We start from the raw sequence: 21,031 nt of genomic DNA on the forward strand, positions 1-21,031 counted from the left end.
CTCCAGCTCTGTCCCATTGGGCAGGCTGCTTCTGCTCAGGGATCACTCATGGGATCACTTTTTAAAATATGGACTTATCAGTCTACGAGAAGAAGCTGACATTGCTGCTGCAGGCAACATTTCAGAAGAAATGCTGAATTTTGTGGATGAATTTTGTGGATTATATCTAGAGGGGCTGTCACATGGATCCAGAGCACATCTGATCCTAATGTTCAGAGTTATACCTCATGCTAACCTCAGAATAGCAATAAGCCCAGTGAATTGTCTGAAGATCGTCTGATAAAGTTCTACAGCTCAGACTACACAGAGACTGCAGTTTGTGTTGGAGACTGCCTGGGAACCGAACATAACATGCTGCAGCATCCATAGAGGGAGAAAATGGAGCATGCCTAATCCATAAATAATAATGATTATTACAAGGACTCTCTGTAGTGGTGCTAGTGGTGGGGTTTGTATCTAGCCAGATGCAGAGATTTGCAGCTCTGAGGTCTTGGCCCGATTACAGTTCTGAATGAGATTCAAGTCCAGCCTGTTCCTAATTGTCATGCATTAATAGGAAATCTTCTCTATCCACTTTGGCAGGCAATTGCAATGCACTCTAATGTTTTTATTTGTTTTGTGCCCTTGATTCATTTCTAGCAAGGCCAACTCTGACCTTTACATGACATTTTCAATGCGCTTTTAAAGGAGATTGTCATATTATAGCTATGGTGCACCTGGGGCAAATAACTTGGGCCTCAAAAATATCTCATAACTTGTTATCTCATAATTCTAACCAAGAAGTCTTGGTGTTTGAGAGTATGGCAGGCATAGGCAAACTCGGCCCTCCAGATATTTTGGGACTACAACTCCCATCTTCTCTGACAACTGGTCCTGTTAGTTAGGGATGATAGAGTTGTAGTCCCAAAACATCTAGAGGGCTGAGTTTGCCTATTCCTGGAGTATGGCAAACAGCCCTTTCTGAGAAGTTATCTCACAAATTAAGGCTATCTAGAGGACAGGATACATTAGATAATTGTTTTGCTGTGTGGTGTGAGTTTATTTCATTCACAAATAAGGAGGTTTATGGTAGGGGAGCTCCCTTGGTATATTATAAAATCTGGATCCTGTGAGTTTAACTGGAATAAAGATTGATTTTTAATGGGAATACATTCTGTTTGTTGAAATGTATCCAGTATAACAAGTACAGAGAGTGATAACTTATTCATTTATTTATATACTCAGTTTAGTTTTTCTTCCTCTTTTCTTTCCATTCTCCAAATCTGTAAAAAAAGTAGATAAGGAAACTTATATAGATCTGATAGTTCATTTCCTGTGTAGGGTTATATTATGATAAGTTTCCTGCCTGTGTAGGCTTGCCATACATCAGGAAAATTCCTGACATGTCCTGGTTTTCGGGTGTAAAAATGGCATCGGGGGGAGTTTTGCCTAATCGGCAAAATGTCAGGGGAAACCTGGATGTATGGCAACGCGTTGGAAAAAGCAGCGGAAACTGTTCCAAAAGCTTAAAATCACTTTTTATGGGGGAGGCTCAAAAATTTTGGGGATTCCTAAGAAAAGCTCAACAACTTTGCGGGTGTCAGGAATTTTCCTGACAAGCCTACACTATATTTTGAAATATGGCAACTTGTGATACTGTTGGGTATCATTTCCCCCCTGTTTTTCTTATGCACTGTTTAAAATCTCTGTCTCATAATAATAATAATAATAATAATAATAATAATAATAATAATAATTTCCCCAGCCACTCTGGGCGGCTCCTAATCAAGTGTTAAAAACAATACAGCATTAAATATTAAAAACTTCCCTAATAGTTTAAGTAACTATAACTAATGAATTAAGGGGTAATTCAGGATGGACTTTAGGCAAATTATTCTTTCTTATTCATAGTCCCTTATCTGTACCTTAAGGGTCATTGTGACTTGCCTCCTCCATCGCAACCTCTCTTGCGACACATGACAAAATAGGAATGGAAATACTGGAAAGCACTGCCATCGAATCCCAGTTCGAACAGCCATACAGGGGGATACCATGGTTCGTATCGAAAGTCATGGAGAAATCAAGGAGAATCAACAGGTCACACTACCCATGCCTCTCTCCAGATACAGGTCAACATGCAGGGTGACCAAAGCAATTTCTCTGCCACAGTTCTAAATCTTGATTGAAATGCATCTAGAAAATTGGTCTCATCCAAGAGAGACTGGACCTGGTTAGCAAATAGGGAAATGTATTTAAAGTTATAATGGAGGCAGGTTTCTTTGTGAACATTGCCTACTAAACCAAGAACCAGGGGTAAATCAGATGCTCTTTCAAATACACACCAGATTGTAGGTGTGGTATATCTACACTTCATTTTTCTATTGGAAGCACAGTAGATGCAAATTCCATTTTGGCATTATGAATATATACTCTGAGCTTGTTGTTTTGTTGCTGTTTAGTCGTGTCCGACTCTTCGTGACCCCCTGGACCAGAGCACGCCAGGCACTCCTGTCTTCCACTGCCTCCCGCAGTTTGGTCAAACTCATGCTGGTAGCTTCGAGAACACTGTCCAGCCATCTTGACCTCTGTCGTCCCCTTCTCCTTCTGCCCTTCTTCTTTCCCAACATCAGGGTCTTTTCCAGGGAGTCTCTTCTCCTCATGAGGTGGCCACAGTATTGGAGCCTCAGCTTCAGGATCTGTCCTTCCAGTGAGCACTCAGGGCTGATTTCCTTGGATGGATGGGTTTGATCTTCTTGCAGTCCATGGGACTCTCAAGAGTCTCCTCCAGCACCATAATTCAAAAGCATCAATTCTTTGGTGATCAGCCTTCTTTATGATCCAGCTCTCACTTCCACTCTGAGCTTAGGGAGGTGGAACAGAAGAATTGATGTCTAGAGTCTAGACTCATGCTAAATCCAATCAAACACTAGCAGAAGCTCATTATTGAGCCTACTCAGTGTTGATGATGGTGGCTGAGAAGAATTTGTTTCTCCATCATCCTAGCATTCTTTGTTGCTCATCAAAACATTTCTGTCATTCCTGGTCTTTTCAGTTCTGTCCGAAGGAGTGATGTGATGGAACACTTGTTGAACTGCTGGATGTTGGTTAGACATTTAGAAAGTAAAGTCATCTGCATCTGTCACAATTTTGAGAGAGTGGAGAAGTGGCAAGGTTGGCATGCCACAAACACACCAGCAGAAGTACTGAATTGGCTCTGCCAGCCCATCTGCACCTCCTCCCCACTCTCCATCCTGATATGATTCAGGTGAGTGGAGCAGACCCACCATGCCATCTGTTACGGATTACATATCCATTCACTACTTCTCTGGAGAATGACAATGTTTCTAAATAGCAACAGGACTTATCTTTGGTTGCTCTTAGTCCAGCTTCGCAAGAGAGAATTTTTAGGCTATAATGATGTTTGTACTTCAGTTTCACAGCTCTCTTTTGATTTCCCCTGCCTCCTCTGCTGTCTTTTTCTCACAGTAAAGGCAGGAATTGGAAATGGGTCATACACTTATCCAAGTGACCCAAAATGAACATAACTCTAACAGCTTATCTGATGAAGAAAATGACTTTAGCCTTGTACTGTATCTATGAAACAGACTGACCTTATTCCTATTAAATTTGGAATAACTATTTCCCCTCCTACCCTGCCAATAAGGTAACTTAATTTATTCAGTCTTAGTTAGTTGTAAGACTGCCTTCATTGTTGATCTTGTGTTCCATATTTTGCACCCTTTAGTGCCTTGTACAGATTCTGAAAAGAAAACCATTTGACTCGTCATTGTTACCTAACAAAGTTATAGTCCTTTTTACCATTCTTCTTTTTCATAATTGTGGTAACCGAGAAGAGCACAAGCAGGGAAGGGCAGATGCTTGGTGTTCATCTGCTGCATTCAAGTGTCTGTAGCTTCTCAGACTTGCTTGGTACAACTAAAATTAAACGCTGAGGCTCTGAGCCTATTCAGACATACTGCCCATATGCAAAATCTACGTACAGTGGTACCTCAGGTTACATACGCTTCAGGTTACATATGCTTCAGGTTACACACTCCGCTAACCCAGAAATAGTGCTTCAGGTTAAGAACTTTGCTTCAGGATGAGAACAGAAATCGGGCAGCAGTGGCGCGGCAGCAGCAGGAGGCCCCATTAGCTAAAGTGGTGCTTCAGGTTAAGAACAGTTTCAGGTTAAGAACGGACCTCAGGAACGAATTAAGTACTTAACCTGAGGTACCACTCAGAAAAGGAATAAGTTCACTAAGTTCTGATCCCCTGTTGCCATTCCCCTTACCCTCTTGGTGCAAACCAGATCATTACACAAAGCAGGGATGAGGAACATTTTTTAGCCAGAGGCAACCTTTCAACAGCTACATTCCAGCAGTAGGTGCGGCCAGAGGCAAAAGTGGGTGGAGCAACACCAGGCCAGTTTCTGTACCCACCTACCCTCTGTCTATCCTCCATCCTGGTAAGCAAGAGGCACTCTTAGAGTTCAAGGACATATTTCAGACAGGCACCTCACTCAAGGAGGGTGCAAAGTAAGGCCAGTGATGGGTGTGTCCTGGGGAGTCAGAAAGCCCCCAGTAGAATTCCTTGGGAGCTGCTTTAGGGAAGTGAGGGGTTATCTTTGAGGAGATAAGAAGAGTGGCAGAGGAGTTTCTGAGAGCTGAAGACTAGAAAGATCATGGACAGAGAAGGTTACAGAGGGGAAAGAAGACTATGGAGAAGAGACCAGCACCCACCTTCTTTCATATCATCCACACTTCCACTTGTCCTGTGCCTAAGAAAGCACAGATCTGAGTGGTTTTCTGCTTAACTCATGCTTTCTAGGCATGGCTCCGAGTGGTTTTCCCCTTGCCCTGCTCCTTTCCCATGCAAAACCCATTCTTTAGCTCTAAATGAGAACAAGCAGCAAACTGTGGAAAACCCGAATTGTCATTTGCTCCGTTTGAGTGCTAAATCAGGGGAAGTGGTTCCCCAAGAGAAAGCAGTGGGACAAGAGGAATTGTGGATAAGCCCTTAGCAGCAGCTCCACTGCTAGAATGAGTTTAGAATAGAGCCTGAGGCCTACATTTGCATTCCAGGAATATGTAGCCAGAATCTCTGAAAGTTCACCTTTGTCTAACCCCATCCACTACCATCCTGTTGTTAGAGAAACTTACTTTTCTTTCAGGTAGGTAGCCATGTTGGTCTGACACAGTCAAATAACATAAAATAGAATAGCGAGCAATTTTTGGTCATCTGCATACTATCCCTTGCTTTTTCCTGTAGGACTAATTGAAGTCGTTAACAGTCGACAACAAGTTTACCATACCCATTGAGTCAATAACCCATCTCCTACTACCCTGCTGGGAAAACCTCCACCCCAACCTCCCCACTATATATATAAGGGTCTGGTGAATTCTGTTTCAGTGTATCTGAAGAAGCGTGCATGCACACGAAAGCTTATACCCAGAACAAACAGTTGGTCTCTAAGGTGCTACTGGAGAATTTTTTATTTATTACTTTTCTTTGTATGGAATGAATTGAACTGTCAAGTGAAAATGAACTGAGCTAGTCTATTTTGTAAAGTGACAAACATAAACTTGAATTAGTTCCTTTTTGGATATGCCGAACTTGCAGTAGAACTAGTTCCTTTTCAAAATGAACGCTTCAAGCTCTGGGATATGCACTCAAATGTACATTCACATTATGTATGGAAGGTACCTTAAGTTGATGCTTTGTGGGTTTCTGGGGAAAACCTGAAAAGAAAGGACCCAAGACATTGGTTGTTTTGATAGGACCTCTAAATAAATAATATTGGATACAATGCCAGCTATGAGAAGGACTTTAGTACATGATAAAAATATTGATAGGTTAAGCTAAGGAATTCAATATTGGAGAGGGGAACTTAGATGATGAAATAGCTAAGATAGTTTAGGTTAGCTGAAGCATAAACATTTTGAGCATCTGATAGTAGAATTAGTAGGCTGAGTGCAATGTCAAGTGCTAAGGAGAGATAGTGGAAACAGTGCGAAGATAAATAAAGTACATTAGGAGCTTGTAATGAAGTGATATGGAGAAGGGTCTTGGCAAGCAGACAGCACAGCAAAAACATCAAAACAGTTTGGTTATGCATCTGGTCATAACAAGATAATGCCAAGAAGGCAGGGCACACTAGAGAGACACGAGCTGATCACAAGCCTTTGACATACCATAATATTGCTCCTCCATCTGACTCCAGAAGGGGTCTAGTGGGAAGTGCCTTTGCAGGGGGATCAGAAGACTGGCATGAAGTCACTTCCACTCTCTAAAACTATCAAGTCCAGCAATGGGAGGGGCAGGCGGGTGTATTTACAGTCAAGCTGCCTGCCTCCTCTTCCTCCTTCTTTCTGAGTGCCCTGCTTCCAGCATGCAAAGTGAGCTTAACTGGTTGCAATAGTTTGGGCCAAATAGGAATGTTTAAGAATGTTGCATCTAATTCAGCATCTTGTTTTCATGATGGGCAACTGGATGCCTGTGGGAATCCTGCATGCTGGACATGAGTGCAAGAACACTGCCCACCTGTGATTCCCAGCAAAGGTTGTTCTGAGGCCTATTTCTATGTATTAGATCAGGAGTAGGCAACCTAAGGCCCGGGGGCCGGATGCAGCCCAGTCGCCTTCTCAATCCGGCCCGCGGACGGTCTGGGAATCAGCATGTTTTTGCATGAGTAGAATGTGTGCTTTTATTTAAAATGCATCTCTGGGTTATTTGTGGGGCATAGGAATTCGTTCATTTTCCCCCCCTTCAAAATATAGTCCGGCCCCCCACATGGTCTGAGGGACGGTGGACCGGCTCACAGCTGAAAAAGGTTGCTGACCCCTGTGTTAGAATAATGTGCCAACTATTTGCTTAATGTGTTAGAATAGAATGTGTGCATTGAAATGAAATGCTGCATATAAGAGTTGTGTTAATCCATATGAGTGACCAAAGCGTTGAAGAGAGAGAGAGGGAAAGAGAGAGAGAGGATTCTCTTGGGTCTATGAAAAGGGAATACTGTACACTGTATTAGATCCCTTTTAAGTACAATCAGGCACACCAACCATAATTTTTTGAAAAATAACAAAATTTATATAATCAATACTTGGTAATCAGAGACCTGATTAGCTAACAATGTGTGTGGATCTGTCTTGTTGAATCAGGGCACAGTTGCCTACCAGCATAGGAGAATTTCCCTGCAGGTTGCCTCTCCCTACAAGGGACCCTATGAAGCATCCTGATTTTCAGAATGTGCTTTGAAGCTTTTTCTCTCTGAAAATTGGGCCTTTTAAAGACATCTCTGTGCTTGACAACTTAGATTTTAGAATGGGGGAAATATTCCCTTTACATCTGCCTCCCTGCTGTTAACAGAGGCTGGAACAGGACTCCAGCAGAACGCTTAGGATCTATCAAGTCCAAACACCCTTTCTCTTTCCTCCCTCCTCTGTTAACAGCATTGAGGAAGAGAAGTAAAATGAACAAAGGTTGGGGGGGCGGAGAGAGAGAGATTTGATTTGTATCAAATTGATATGCTTAATTTCTCTTTCAACTCCTTACTTTGGGTTCAATAGAAGCTTCCCTGAGCCAGGCTGGAACCTCTATGAATAGCAAGCGGAAACCTTGAAAGAACTTTGAATGTCTTCACAGAACTCAGCCCCACCCCCCTTTTACAGAGCTTCACCTCTCCATTGTGTCAATGCCTTGGGCTTTTTCTTTCTCTCCATTTGGAGACGATGTTGCCTAAAAATAGCTGTGGCAGGAATTGACACAAGGCAAGGATGACTGCATTTAACATGACCAGTTTGTTTTCTTCTAAAAACAACCAAGGGTGGGGGAGGCAGGTTCAAGACCATGGGGCAAAGGGAGATTTTTATTTATTTAACTCTTTCAACATGATCCAAATTAGCGTCCGTCCCCTCCAAAAAAACATACCCCACTCCTGCTTTTTCCGTTATTGGCACCAATTGAAACTTGCATATGAGGGTTAATTTCAGCTGGAAAGGTCAGTTTTCATTATGGCAATGGCTCCAGTAATAAGCCCTGTTTAACTCAATGGGATTGCAAGGTCCATTGAACATGCCTAGGGTTGCATATGGTATTTTAAGTTACTTATAGATTTCCAAATGAAACATTTAAAGGGGAGCATGCTCATTTTATTCAGAAGAGTGGATAAAACGTGTGTGTGATTCATATCTGTTTCAAAGTGATTTAGAAGTCCTTGATACTTCCTGTTCCGTCATCCTGAACCAACTTCATTCACTCTGTGCTGGCGTACCAAATTGGTCCATAAACATTTCATTACCAGTAAACATGGAGATACTTCAACAGCAGCAAGTATTTTATTCTGTCTGACACTAATTACATCCTTTTTTAAAAGACAACAATCTGAGGGTTGAGGAGACCAACAGGCGCTTTGTACTGGATGTTTGCTGCCAGAGAATAGCTAGCTAGGTTTTGTCTCCCACCCCCACAAATCAATTTCCCCCTCTCAATAGTATGTACAGTACTCCACAGTCCATGTGATGTAGGATGTTGCAGCCTAGACCCCTGGAAACAAAGGATGCCTTGCCTAGCATGCAGTGAGCAGACATGAAAAGGCTTTTTAAAAACTGAACAAAATGGGGGAATCATCAACCACATCATATTACCCTGAGGTAGGAGTGAGGAAACTCAGGGCTGGGGGCCAAAGACAGTGTTCCAGGTCTATCCGTCTGGGCTTTGAAACTCTCCCAAGGTCACCCCCCTCATGAGGACAATCCCCCTCTCAGCCTCTCTCCAGACCACACCTCTTATTGGACATACTCTGTGTCCTCCTCAAGTATTTTTCATGGCTGGAATGTCACCTTGAATGGTGCTAGTTACTCCTGTTTACCCAAATGGAGCAAAAAGAGGTGCGTGTGCATGCACATATGATTACGTTGTCAGCATCGCCCTTGAGCCAGTGCCACCAACTGGACTCATGCACTTCAGCCCCAACTGGGCTAGGCGAGCTGGGTAGCACTTCCAGAGACCACCTTCTGGACAGGAACAGGTCAAAGTGCTGTGGACTCACAGCTTAGAGTTGTGAGCACCGGATTCACTTCCACAAGAAGACAGTCGTCGCACAGCAGAGTATAGCAGAGTATAAACGACTTGGAGAGCAGCTCTGTAGAATAACTTCTTTTATTCTATCTACAACTATCATACAAACTATATACAGAGCTTAATGAGGTCTAAGCATAAAGAATGCTAAACTGCACTGAGTGTCTGCAGCTGCTCTTAGCAGCAACCTTATTTCTACACACGATCTCTAACACTCAGTCTCTCTCTTTCCGACACACTGACTGACTGACTGACTGACTGACTCTTTGATGTGGTGCTGGAGTGGAATAAGTAGAGAGCAGAACACTGCTCCTCCTCTCTGGAAAATCAGCAGACTCACCAGGAGATTCTTGGATATGGGAGAGGTGAAATCTCCTCATACGTGTGCATGTGTATACAGAAACGTCTGGCTTTTGTGAGGCTGGAATGTACCCTGTTGTAGAAAGGTGGGAGTCACATCCTCTATGGGTAAGCATTTCTCTGCTATGAATTGCCTGCTTTAAACATTTAAAGTGTTATGCTGTTTTAATGGACTTATTTTATATATTTTACCGTATTGGCCTGAATATAAGCCTCACTCCCCCCCCCCCAATTCCAACAATGAAAAGTAAAAGTGTGGCTTATATTTGCGACCTTACGGTATGCAGCCAGGAGCGTGGGGCAAACAGTGCCAGCAGCGTGGCAAAGTAGTCCCCCATCCTCTCCCCCAAGGCCGGGATGGGAGAGAGTGAGGAAGGGAAAAGCCCCTCCCCCCCCCCCGGTATGCAGCGAGGAGCAGCGAGGAAGGGAGTGGCTTATATTCGGGTGTTTTTTTCTTTTTTTTCTCCCCCTCCTCCAATTTTAAAGGTGCAGCTTATATTCGGGTGCAGCTTATACTCGGGCCAATACATTATTATGGATTTTTAATGTAGCTGTTTTCCTACGTATTTTAATTATGAGTGTGTTTTTTAAATAAAAAATTGTTTTATTTTTGTTATTTTTCTCTTGGCTTTATTAGTTTGTGAACCATCTTGGCAGTTTTTGTAGCAAAAGTCAGTATTAAAAATATTTTAGTTGTCATCATTATCATCAACATCATCATCTTTTGCTCCACCCACTTATGCCTCTGGCTCCACCTGTCAGTGGCATGCCGGCCCCAGAAGGATTCCAATAAAGAATTGCAGTCCTCAGGCTGCAATTGTCAGCCCTCACTTTCAGCCTCCAACATTTCAAAGAAATCATCTTTCCCAGTAATCAGCATACATTGATCCCTTTTGTGGTATGTGTGCATTTGAAGATTTTAATTTTTTTTTAATGTTCGCAAGAAGCTTAATTCAACTGGAACTCTGTATGCACCCCTAAATAATACATGTAATTTGACTCGGCTCTGGGCAATGAGTGTGGTCTAATTGCACTTCACACACACACACACACACACACACAAGAGAGAGAGAGAGAGAGAGAGAGAGAGAGAGAGAGAGAAAGGATTATTTCAAGCTAATGCTGATACCAGCATGTGACCAGCACAAACAGGAATTGGCTATATATGCCAGATTTAACCCCCAGAACCCATTTAATTCCCAGAACCCATCTCAGACAAATGATACCTATAATATATCCATTAATCATCCCTTGTGGGTCAATGGATTCCCTCCAGCAAGCATATCATGCCTTGATTAAAACAGTTTCATCTTTTTAAATTTTTTGATAAAGGCAATATTCTCGTTATTTATTAATCACTTTCCATATATATATGTCATACATAAGCCTGCTCATCTTAACAAGGACAGGGCTGCCTTACTGAAAACAAGATTTCATTGGCTAAAATGCCCCTTGACTTTGTCTCACCTCTGCAGTGAGAGGTTTAACTTACATGACTCAGGGCAACCCAAGCGGCCTTTTGTATTGTAGTCACTTTTGGGTGCTTTCCAACCACAGTAAAAGCCACTTTTCAAATTCAGGTGGCTGATAAGCCTTCTCCTATACATGGGTGCTTGTTGTATTCTCAAATTATTCAGCTTTTCGGAGAATGGTCAAGAAGGCTGCTCCATGCTGTTCTTTATCAAGGTGCCCAGACCTCACAGATTACTATGGAAACCTGACTTCTTTGTTAACTCTTTAACTAGATCCCTTCCTTGCCTCCTGCTCCCTAGCCTTGGGACAGTGTTTTTTATTTTCTTTGTGATTACCGGTAATCAGAACACCTCTTTGGAAGGCGCAATCCAGTGTCCTTCTGCCCAGGAAGGCAACATAACATTTAAAAATGGAAATCTTAAAAAAAAAAAAAGTGGGGAAGAATTGTGACTGACTCTCAGTTGCAACTCTCTAGCCCAGGGGTCAGCAATATTTTTTGAGGCCGGTCCAGTTCACTCCCTGGCAGATGTCTCGGTGGGCCGGAGTGTACACATCCATGCGTGCCTGCGCCCGCGCTCAAGCTATTTCCGGTGCTCTTCTGAGTCAGAAGGGCACCGGAAATAGCATGTGCACATGCACACAGGAACTCCTCTGTCCTGGAAGTGCAGCAGAAATAGTGTATCTGGATGAGGAGCACCTGTGTGTGCGTGTGCAAATGCTATTTCTAGTGCTCTTCCAACCTGGAAGTCAGTCTCTGCAGCGAGAGAGAAAATGGCGCCGCAGGGGAAAAAAGAGAATGGAATCCCCAGACCGATTCACAGAACGGCCGTGGGCCAGTTCCAGGAAGCTCATGGGCCAGAACCGGCCCATGGGCCTTAGGCTGCTGACCTCTGCTCTAGCCCATTTGTGATGTTACAGTGAAAACCTAGCTTTTCACTCCTCATACTGTACTATGACAGGAGAGGCAATTCCCATAATTCAACCATCTTACTACTTTCTACTTGCCCCTTATATACAATGTCCAGAGAAATTTGTTATCACCTATTCTTAACTGTTTGTCAGGCTGATCCCCCCAGGAAGTGACAGCTGAACTCTTAGCGGATAAAGATCCTCAAATTACACACCTGGTAGCCAAATTTGCTCTGGCAGCTAAGAAGCTCCATTCTAGATAGGTTAATGCTTCCTAATTTTAAAACCTTATGCTGTAATTTTTTATGCTGTGAACTTTTGCAGCTCATGTTGTGTGATTCCATGTTGTGTGGTCCAGGGAACATGGCATAGGCTGCATAAAATGTATCTATTAATCATTTTACATACTTCTGGTTCACTACTTCAAGTTGCAATGCCTTTTTATTTCTTGTCAAGCCATTCCTTGTGAATAAACTATAGCAACAGTACAGTTATTGCTAATTTCTTGAATGAAGTATACTCACATTGGCATTTCTGGCCTGTTTGTGGACTCCCCCACTTTAAGGAAGTTGTGAAAAGCTCTGTAGCATGCAATCATCTCCAGTAACGATCCCAAGAGCAGGATCAGTCTCTCATTAATTTACAGTATCTCTTGAAGTCCCATTTCAAACATGAAATTTGATAATGCTTGAAAACCTAAAAGTCAGATCAGAATTTTACATACTTGCACAGTGCATTGTCCACTGCAAGAAGAGATGCAACAAAACATCTGACATTTAATGTATGCATGAATAACATTTACTCCTATAGCTCTTCTACAGGTTAAAAAGCACCCCAAACCACAGCAAACAAGAAAAATCAACAACACTCAGATAAATCTCTAATATAAGCTATGAAATATCATATAGGGTGATCAAAAGCAACATTGTATGCTAAGCTTGCATTTTATTTGCTGCCAAATAAAGTGTAGTAAAAATAATTGTTGCCTGCAAGGAGAATACATCTCATCCTTAGAAGTGGCCTATTGACATGAGACTATAAAATATTAGCAAGAAATATGCCTCCTAGGATGCTTATAGAAGGAACAGCTTAATACATTATGGATAACATTATCTACTTTCCTATTATCTGTTAAATTTGGCCTGCCAGGGAGTGGGAGATGAGGATCTCAGTCGCTGGCCAGAAAAGGTTCCTCACCCCTGCTCTGAAGGCCCAGATCCACAGGATTTCCAGGTATGCAAGGAGTATTGTGATATAAAACCCAAACCTTCTGGAGGAAACAAAAGCCTTCTGTGACATTCCAGTACACTGACATCATTGTCAGAGACCCTTCAAGTGTCCTATTTTCCAGGGATATTCCCAGGTTGAGAGAAGGCAGCCTGGTTTCTGATTTGATCCTGGAATGTCCCGCTTTGCCTTAGGATGCCCCTATTTTCATTGGAGAAATGTTGGAGGGTATGGAGTTATGTGATCCCTGAGCCAAGGAGATAAATAACTATACAACATTTAGAAGACATATGACGGCAGCCCTGTACATGGAAGTTTTTAAATGTTTAATGTTTTACTATGTTTTTATATATGTTGGAAGGGACGCGGGTGGTGCTGTGGTCTAAACCACAGAGCCTTGTAATAAAACATTATTTAATAATAAAACATTATTTTTTTAAAAAAATAAACCACAGAGCCTTGGGCTTGCTGATCAGAAGGTCGGCGGTTTGAATCCCCACGACGGAGTGAGCTCCCGTTGCTCGGTCCCTGCTCCTGCCAACCTAGCTGTTCAAAAGCACGTCAAAGTACAAGTAGATAAATAGGTACTGCTGCGGCTGGAAGGTAAACGGCGTTTCTGTGCGCTGCTCTGGTTCGCCAGAAGCGGCTTAGTCATGCTGGCCACATGACCCGGAAGCTGTATGCCGGCTCCCTCGGCCAATAAAGCGAGATGAGTGCCGCAACCCCAGAGTCGGCCACGACTGGACCTAATGGTCAGGTGTCCCTTTACCTTTATATATGTTGGTAGTTGTCCAGTGTGGCTGGGGCAAGCCAGTCAGATGGGTGGGGTATCCAAAACTACTACTACTACTACTACTACTGTTGTTGTTGTTGTTGTTGTTGTTATTTAAAATAGGGCATCCCTCTTTTTACTGGGGAAATGTTGGAGGGTATGTTGTCAAACTTGGCTGGCTGCCACAGAAGCTCTGTCCGGTTCTCCACCCCTGTAATAAAAGATTGGAGCTCCCTCAGCTGAAAAATCTTTTTGGCATTTGTAAAAGAGAACTGCCACGCTTGCAGAGTCTAGCTTCTCTCCCAACTTCAAGCTACAGAAGAATTAGCTTTCCTTTGAGGGATCAAGGGAAGTGTCCTCTTATATGAAGTCCTTTTTCAGAGTCCCTCCAGCTGCCCCACAGTAACCCCAAAATGCGGATAAGTGTAAGATGGGTTATTACCTGTAATTGAATGTCACACTGATTTGTATTGCACTTATCAGATAATGAAGCATGTGTTGGGATCAGCGAGCCTTTCTCCCTGCCCTTGTACTAACATTAACATTCCTTCTATCATAGTCTGCTCTTATTGTCGGCATGAGATGGAGCAGTTCTGCTGAACAGAACAGCCCTGTCTGTACTGATTAAGAACAACACTCCCCTGCATATCGTTCTGCCACAAATATTTAAATTAATTAAACCTAGCCAAGGCTTTGGTTCAACCTAATGACTTATCAGGGTAGCTTCTGAACACTCTCTGGAAATGAGTAAAATGTTACAGATGCAGCTCTTGAGACAGTTAATTAAAGAAATGAACTGTGCAAAGCAAAGAGGAGATAGTTCAAAATGCTTTATAATAACACTTAGCCCTTCTTGTTTCAGTTTCAAGGGTTCAAAGTGCTTCAAAAGCAATACCTTACAGTAATTCTAACAGCAAGCCTCAGCATTAAAATGGCTATTATTGTCTGTCTCCATACTGCAGATGGGACTGAGGCTGAGAGGGAGCGTCTTGCTTAGAATGTTCCGCCGAAAGGCATGGATGGTGCCTAGGCCCCTTTGCTAGTCGTTGGGCAAGAGAGGCATCAATGATAATAATAATAATAATAATAATAATAATAATAATAATAATAATAATAATAATTTATTATTTATACCCCACCCATCTGGATGGGTTTCCCCAGCCACTCTGGGTGGCTTCCAACAGAAAATTAAAATACAATAGTCTATTAAACATTAAAAGCTTCCCTAAACAGGGCTGCCTTCAGATGTCTTCTAAAAGTCCGGTAGTTGTTTTTCTCTTTGACATCTGGTAGGAGGGCGTTCCACAGGGCGGGTGCCACTACCAAGAAGGCCCTCTGCCTGGTTTCCTGTAACTTGGCTTCTCGCAGGGAGGAAACTGCCAGAAGGCTCTCGGCTCGGGACCTCAGTGTCTGGGCAGAACGATGGGGGTGGAGACGCTTCTTCAGGGCAGGAAACATAGAGTGTTGACCTGTAGCCTCCAGAGTTCAATCAAAAGATGCCAGATTAGGGCTTGAACAAATTAGATAAATTGATGGACCGAGATAATTTCCTTGAAAGATAGCAAGTGGGTTATGAGCATACTTATTTACTATCTGTAGCCTTGGACCTGAAGGGGTTAGGTCAAGGCTATCTGTAGCCTTGGACCTGAAGGGGTTAGGTCAACTCCTCCAAATCCATCTCCTGAGCTTTCATATTGGTGTACAAGCAGGTCTCTGAGTTCAAGTTCCAATCTTATACATGTCATTTAATTGTTTAGCTACTGAATCAAATAGGGACTTAGCAAGCTCAGACCCCATCTTGATGTACCATTAAATCATCACCAACTCCAGTTTCTTTGCTAGTACGTCCTTTCTGTGGTGCTAAAATTAGAATTCCTGTCTCCACTAACCTGATCAGTGTACCAATTAATGGCATTCAAACCAGAAACTTCCTTTTCCAATGTGTCCATCCTGCTAAAGATTCACTCTGCTGTTTGTTTTGACAAGAGGCATTGGTCATATAAAAGTGAGGGAGTTTCAGTCTCTGTTGTGTCTGTCTATTATGCCAAAATTGTTATAGCACATTGTTGAGGTTTACTTATATGGAGTAAGTTGAGGTTGCCCGAGAGCATATGTATCAACTCCCAACAAGTATGGATTAATTGACCAGCTAGTGAAACTTTCATTAAAGAAATATGTAGCAAAATCTCTTATTTTGGATAAGGCATCTCCAACCCCATTTCGTGTACACTCACCATGTAAAGAACCAGGGCTGTCCATGGTGAAAGTTCCTCAATTATTTGGTACAGGAACACAATGGCTTTGTAGAAAAGCCATGATTTCTGAGCTTGGAGCAACCAGCTCAGACCTCTTTACACACTGGAGTTCACATGGTAGACCAGTGTTTCCCAAACTTGGGTCTCCAGCTATTTTGGGGCTACAACTCTCATCATCCCTAGCTAGCAGGACCAGATGATGGGAATTGTAGTCCAAAAACAGTTGGAGACCCAAGTTTGGGAAACACTGTGGTAGACTGAGGGAACAATAGGGCTGACTTCCCTCCTCACAAGGTGAGTGACAGGTTACTCTATGGCATTAACCCCACTCATGCATTAATTAGACTTAAGCATTTTGTTTATATGAGAACTGGTGGAGTGGGAGAGATGCCGAAAGGCCCCACAGGCCAGTCATTGAAACTTCCCCTGAGCATAGTGCCAAGAGCCGCAATTGGTCAGTTGGTCCTGCACCCACCAACCAACCCCCTCTGCCATTGGCCCTTTTGTTGTTGTTTTTTGTTTTTTTAAAGAATATTTATTAAATTTTCCAATTTTTTAAACAAACAAACAAAAACGGAACAAACAAAAACATTAAAAAAGACATATAGTTCATAAATCATACTTTTCAATAACAAGTTTCTCAGACCTCCTCATACTTCTCCTCCTTATATCCCAATTTAAGTTATTTGTTCAGCAAATCCTTCACTTAAAGCATTACAGCTTATAATATTACCCTATTTTTCAAACCCTTTTTTCCCCATCTATGTTCCTTTATATCATTACAGCTAGAAACCACTCAATTTCAATCCAACACCATTCAGCATTCCTTAATTTTACAATATTTCTGTAAATAATCCTTAAATTTTTTCCAATCTTCTTCTGCCGACTCTTCTCCCTGGTCACGGATTCTGCTCGTCATTTCTGCCAATCCCATACAGTCAATCAGTTTCATCTGCCATTCTTCCAGAGTGGGTAGATCTTGCGTCTTCCAATACTTTGCGATGAGTATTCTTGCTGCTGTTGTAGCATACATGAAAAAAGTTCTGTCCTTCTTTAGCACCACTTGGCCTGACATACCCAAGAGAAAGGCCTCTGGTTTCTTCAAGAAGGTATATTTAAATACCTTTTTCAATTCATTATATATCATTTCCCAGAAAGCCTTAATCCTGGGGCACGTCCACCAAAGGTGAAAGAATGTACCTTCATTTTCCTTACATTTCCAACACTTATTATCGGGCAAATGGTAGATTTTTGCAAGCTTGACTGGGGTCATGTACCACCTGTATATCATTTTCATAATATTCTCTCTTAAGGCATTACATGCCGTAAATTTAATCCCGGTGGTCTGCCATTGGCCCTTTTGAAGACAGGAATAGGATCCGGCCTGCAATAGGCTGGTTTTCAAGGGAGATTGAGGACCTGCCCACAAAGACGCCTGCCGACAAAGCAGGAGAATGGACTTGTTGCCATGTTCACCAATATCTTGTTCAGTATTCTCTGTACTCATTGTTAGTGACTCTCAAGGGTTTCATTGATGGGTCTTTCCTAGCCCTACCTGCAGCTGTCAAAAACCAAACCTGGAATCTATGTCTTGCCAAGTCCATGCTGTACCACAAGGGTACAGCTCAGCATTCTATACATTCCGTCAGCTCAGCATTCTATATATATAAATATCTGTTTGAAAATGTTTCTTCTGGCAACAGTAACAGAGATAGAGAGATGGTCCAAGCTTATGGTTGCCTTCAAGTTGCTCCCTAGAAGTTATCCTGCATGCATAGCACTATCTTCAGCCTGCCGCCATAACAGGGGCCTCCTAAGGAGCAATTTCAATTAGCAATAATCACACCTCGGATTAACCTCATTGGCTATGATATCACCACTGCCATATCAAAGATAGACACTGGCATCTGTGCAAATTGGAGATATAATGAGGACCCCTCTTGGTATTCCATGCCCCATTAGCTCATACAGCTACCAAAATCAGTTTTAAGCCTAAATTTTAATTAGCTGAGCTTTGAACTAGGACAACCTTGCTCAAGCACATTAAGTGGTGATACTGCTTAATTCCATGCGAAGACTTTTGCATTGGCTTTCAATTCACGTCAGTAAAATTTTCTTAAGGAGCAAGACAACATGACCAAGGCCACTGAGAAGTATGTAAGTGTTGGTGTATGGAGTGCTCTCTGATCAGTAGTCCCAGCCAGCCCCTCTGTTTCATCTTGTAGATTTGTTCACACATCACACTGGACGTAAGGGCAAGCTGCATCTGCACATGTATAAGTGTTTGTGTGAAAAGGTGCACAGCTGTGGATTTGTAAAGCTCAACTGTTGTGCAGACAGGTATTGAGATTGTGTACTTATTGAACATTATATACCTGTATGAATAACTGTAAAAAGTGTCCATCTCAGTTGTCTGTTTGCACAAGGTTACAGATGGATGTTATGCATGAGCTTCCCTTAACAGTCAGTGAGTATTCCATGGCCAATGACAACATTTTTCATTGGGTTGCTTTGTTTTTCCTCCCGTGAGGAGTTTCTTCCTTTCTTCCTTTCTTCTGTAAACCTCAGGGTTCTCCCAAGCCTGCTGAAACCTCCTCTCATGTGTGGGTAGTGCCATTTTTAGCTGTGTGTGTGTGTGTGTGTAGGGATAGTACTGGGAGGACTGGATTTGCTATTAGTATATAGAGAGAATGATTTTACAAGGGCTTCTCAGATTGTAATAATATGATACCCCCCCTCTCTTTGTTCGTGTTCTAATCTGCTACAGAACATTCTGTAAGGGAAAAGATGCAATTTTGTCTTAAGCAGGTTGGTCTCAACTCAATTTAAATCCAGCTAAGAGTTCTAAATTGATATGTAAGTAAGCGAGTCAAGAGCTAAGAGTCCCATTCAGAAAAAACTGGAGAATGTGTTCCAATTCTCATTTGCTTCTGCTAGGACTGCCCTAATGGAATAAACCAGACAAGAGGGATATCATTTGGAAGGTTGTTATTTGGCAGGTGATGGAGTATAGAAGACTTAATTCATGATTGTGCCCCCAATGGTAGGCAATGGTTGAAATTGGGCAGACTAATAGAAGATCGCTCATTTAACAGCCTCTTAGTATTGGGGGTAGGAGGAATGAGAGAGAAAACATGCCCCAAATCTGTTCCAATTGTAAAGGGAAATCCTAAATACAGGTAGCTGCAATAGATTATGCTGCTTTAAATTAAGATGACATAAAGTACACCAGATCCAAACACCATTCAGGAGTAGGGTTACTGCTGGCCAAGGGAGGGGAGGAGCCTTTAAAACAGAGTTTGAGTTGCATCACCCTTTTTGCTGTCTTAATTTACGTTGGGTTACCTTGTCACATGGATGAGCTGGATGGACTTAGAATGCAGCCTAAACTCCCCTAATCTTGTTTGGCCCCACCAGTCCCCCCTTTTAGGCCTTAAGACACAGGTAGGCAAACTAAGGCCCAGGGGCTGGATCTGGTCCAATCGCCTTCTAAATCCAGCCTGCGGACGGTCCGGGAATCAGCATGTTTTTACATGAGTAGAATGTATCCCTTTATTTAAAATGCATCTCTGGGTTATTTGTGGGGCATAGGAATTCGTTCATCCCCCCCCCCCAAATATAGTCCGGCCCACCACGTGGTCTGAGGGACAGTGGACCGGCCTGCGGCTGAAAAAGTTTGCTGACCCCTGCCTTAAGATCTACGCTGGGAGAGGGAGATATGTCTCTGGCTGAGCCAGGATGAGGGAGTTACATTGATGTAGACCAAATGAGTGACTCCTAACCTTGCTCATCCCAGCAGATCTTGCCTTTGGATTGTGCTCTTAGTCAGTTATAATAGCTGTGCAGGTGTTCACATGGAATGGATGGGGATTCTCATACTCTTTTCTAGTCAAAATCGCCTACTGGCTCTTCTCCATGCCCTCTTTTAGTGTTCTTGCTCGTCTTGTAGAGAGAACATCACTGAGTCAAGATATTTCAAACACCTGAGACACATCCTTTTTGGAAAAATTGGCAAACCTATATGACAAAGTTTGCAACAATCAGACTAGCAAGATAAATCCCTATTCATTCTAAGCTACAATGTGGACATGGGTTATAGCATATAGCAGGCAGACTCTGAACCTTGCAAATTATGAACTAGGAGAAGATGATCTAAACATCTAAGGAGCAATCAAAACCTATTTTGTGTTTTGTGCTTAGATAATATTATTGGCAGGAAAAGCTATTGATTCTTTTGAATTTAAAGAAAATGATCACTTTAAATAATCAAGCTGTATAAATATTATTTTTTGTAACAGAAGCTCTGAAATGTACTGTCCAGATGAGTCATTGATCTCTGAGACAGTCAACCAGTTGTAAATTATTGTAATGACTAATTGTAAATTGATTCAGTGAAAAAGGTTCACTGTCTATCAGTATGAAACAAACTAATATGTGTTTATTGCAACATCTCTGTCAGCTGCAAAATATCAGATAAAAGAATGAAGAAAAGAGTGTACCTTTTCAACCATAGAATCCATGTAAAATATAAATAATACCTTTTATGGGGAAGTGAGCCCCATTGAATTCAGTGGGAATCACTTCTGATCGACCATGCATACAACTGAATCTTCGTAAGAAGTTTCTGGTAAGAGGCTCATTATGAGAAGAATCACAGTTTCAGACATTTTTTGGTTATGTGCTTGGCTGACAAGCAGATAGGGTACAGCTGTCATCTGTGGGATGATGATTGAACATATGTAAGTGAGAATATCTCTGGAGGTTTTAGCAACAATGATTCTACACAGCATCAAAAATGTGATGTATATATGCTAGAGCTGAGATGAAGGTTGCTGAAATTGGAGTATGATGGTAGGGAATTGGGGGGCTGCCCTTTATGCATATACTGGCCATTATTCCATCAAAATAAATGTTGCTGTGTCTGAGGCATTCTGATGCTAAAAAAAAAGTGTTAAAAAAAAAGGGTGAAGTCTGC

General features: G+C 42.2%; 1 long non-coding RNA gene and 1 pseudogene across 1 annotated transcript; both read right to left on the minus strand.

Annotated features, from left to right (window-relative positions):
* Positions 1 to 1,849: 1,849 nt before the first annotated feature.
* LOC128403029 (uncharacterized) lies at positions 1,850 to 12,786 on the minus strand. The gene is made up of 4 exons (XR_008327842.1): positions 12,327 to 12,786; positions 10,396 to 10,444; positions 5,686 to 5,720; positions 1,850 to 2,206 (listed from the first exon to the last, which is right to left on the minus strand). It is a non-coding gene; the product is annotated as an uncharacterized LOC128403029 (long non-coding RNA).
* A 5,084-nt stretch (positions 12,787 to 17,870) lies between these two features.
* On the minus strand, positions 17,871 to 17,951 carry LOC128403258 (uncharacterized; annotated as a pseudogene).
* Between the last annotated feature and the right edge of the window lie 3,080 nt (positions 17,952 to 21,031).

The sequence above is a fragment of the Podarcis raffonei genome, chromosome 15 (genome assembly GCF_027172205.1).
Source record: "Podarcis raffonei isolate rPodRaf1 chromosome 15, rPodRaf1.pri, whole genome shotgun sequence".
In the NCBI taxonomy this organism is placed as follows: domain Eukaryota; kingdom Metazoa; phylum Chordata; class Lepidosauria; order Squamata; family Lacertidae; genus Podarcis; species Podarcis raffonei.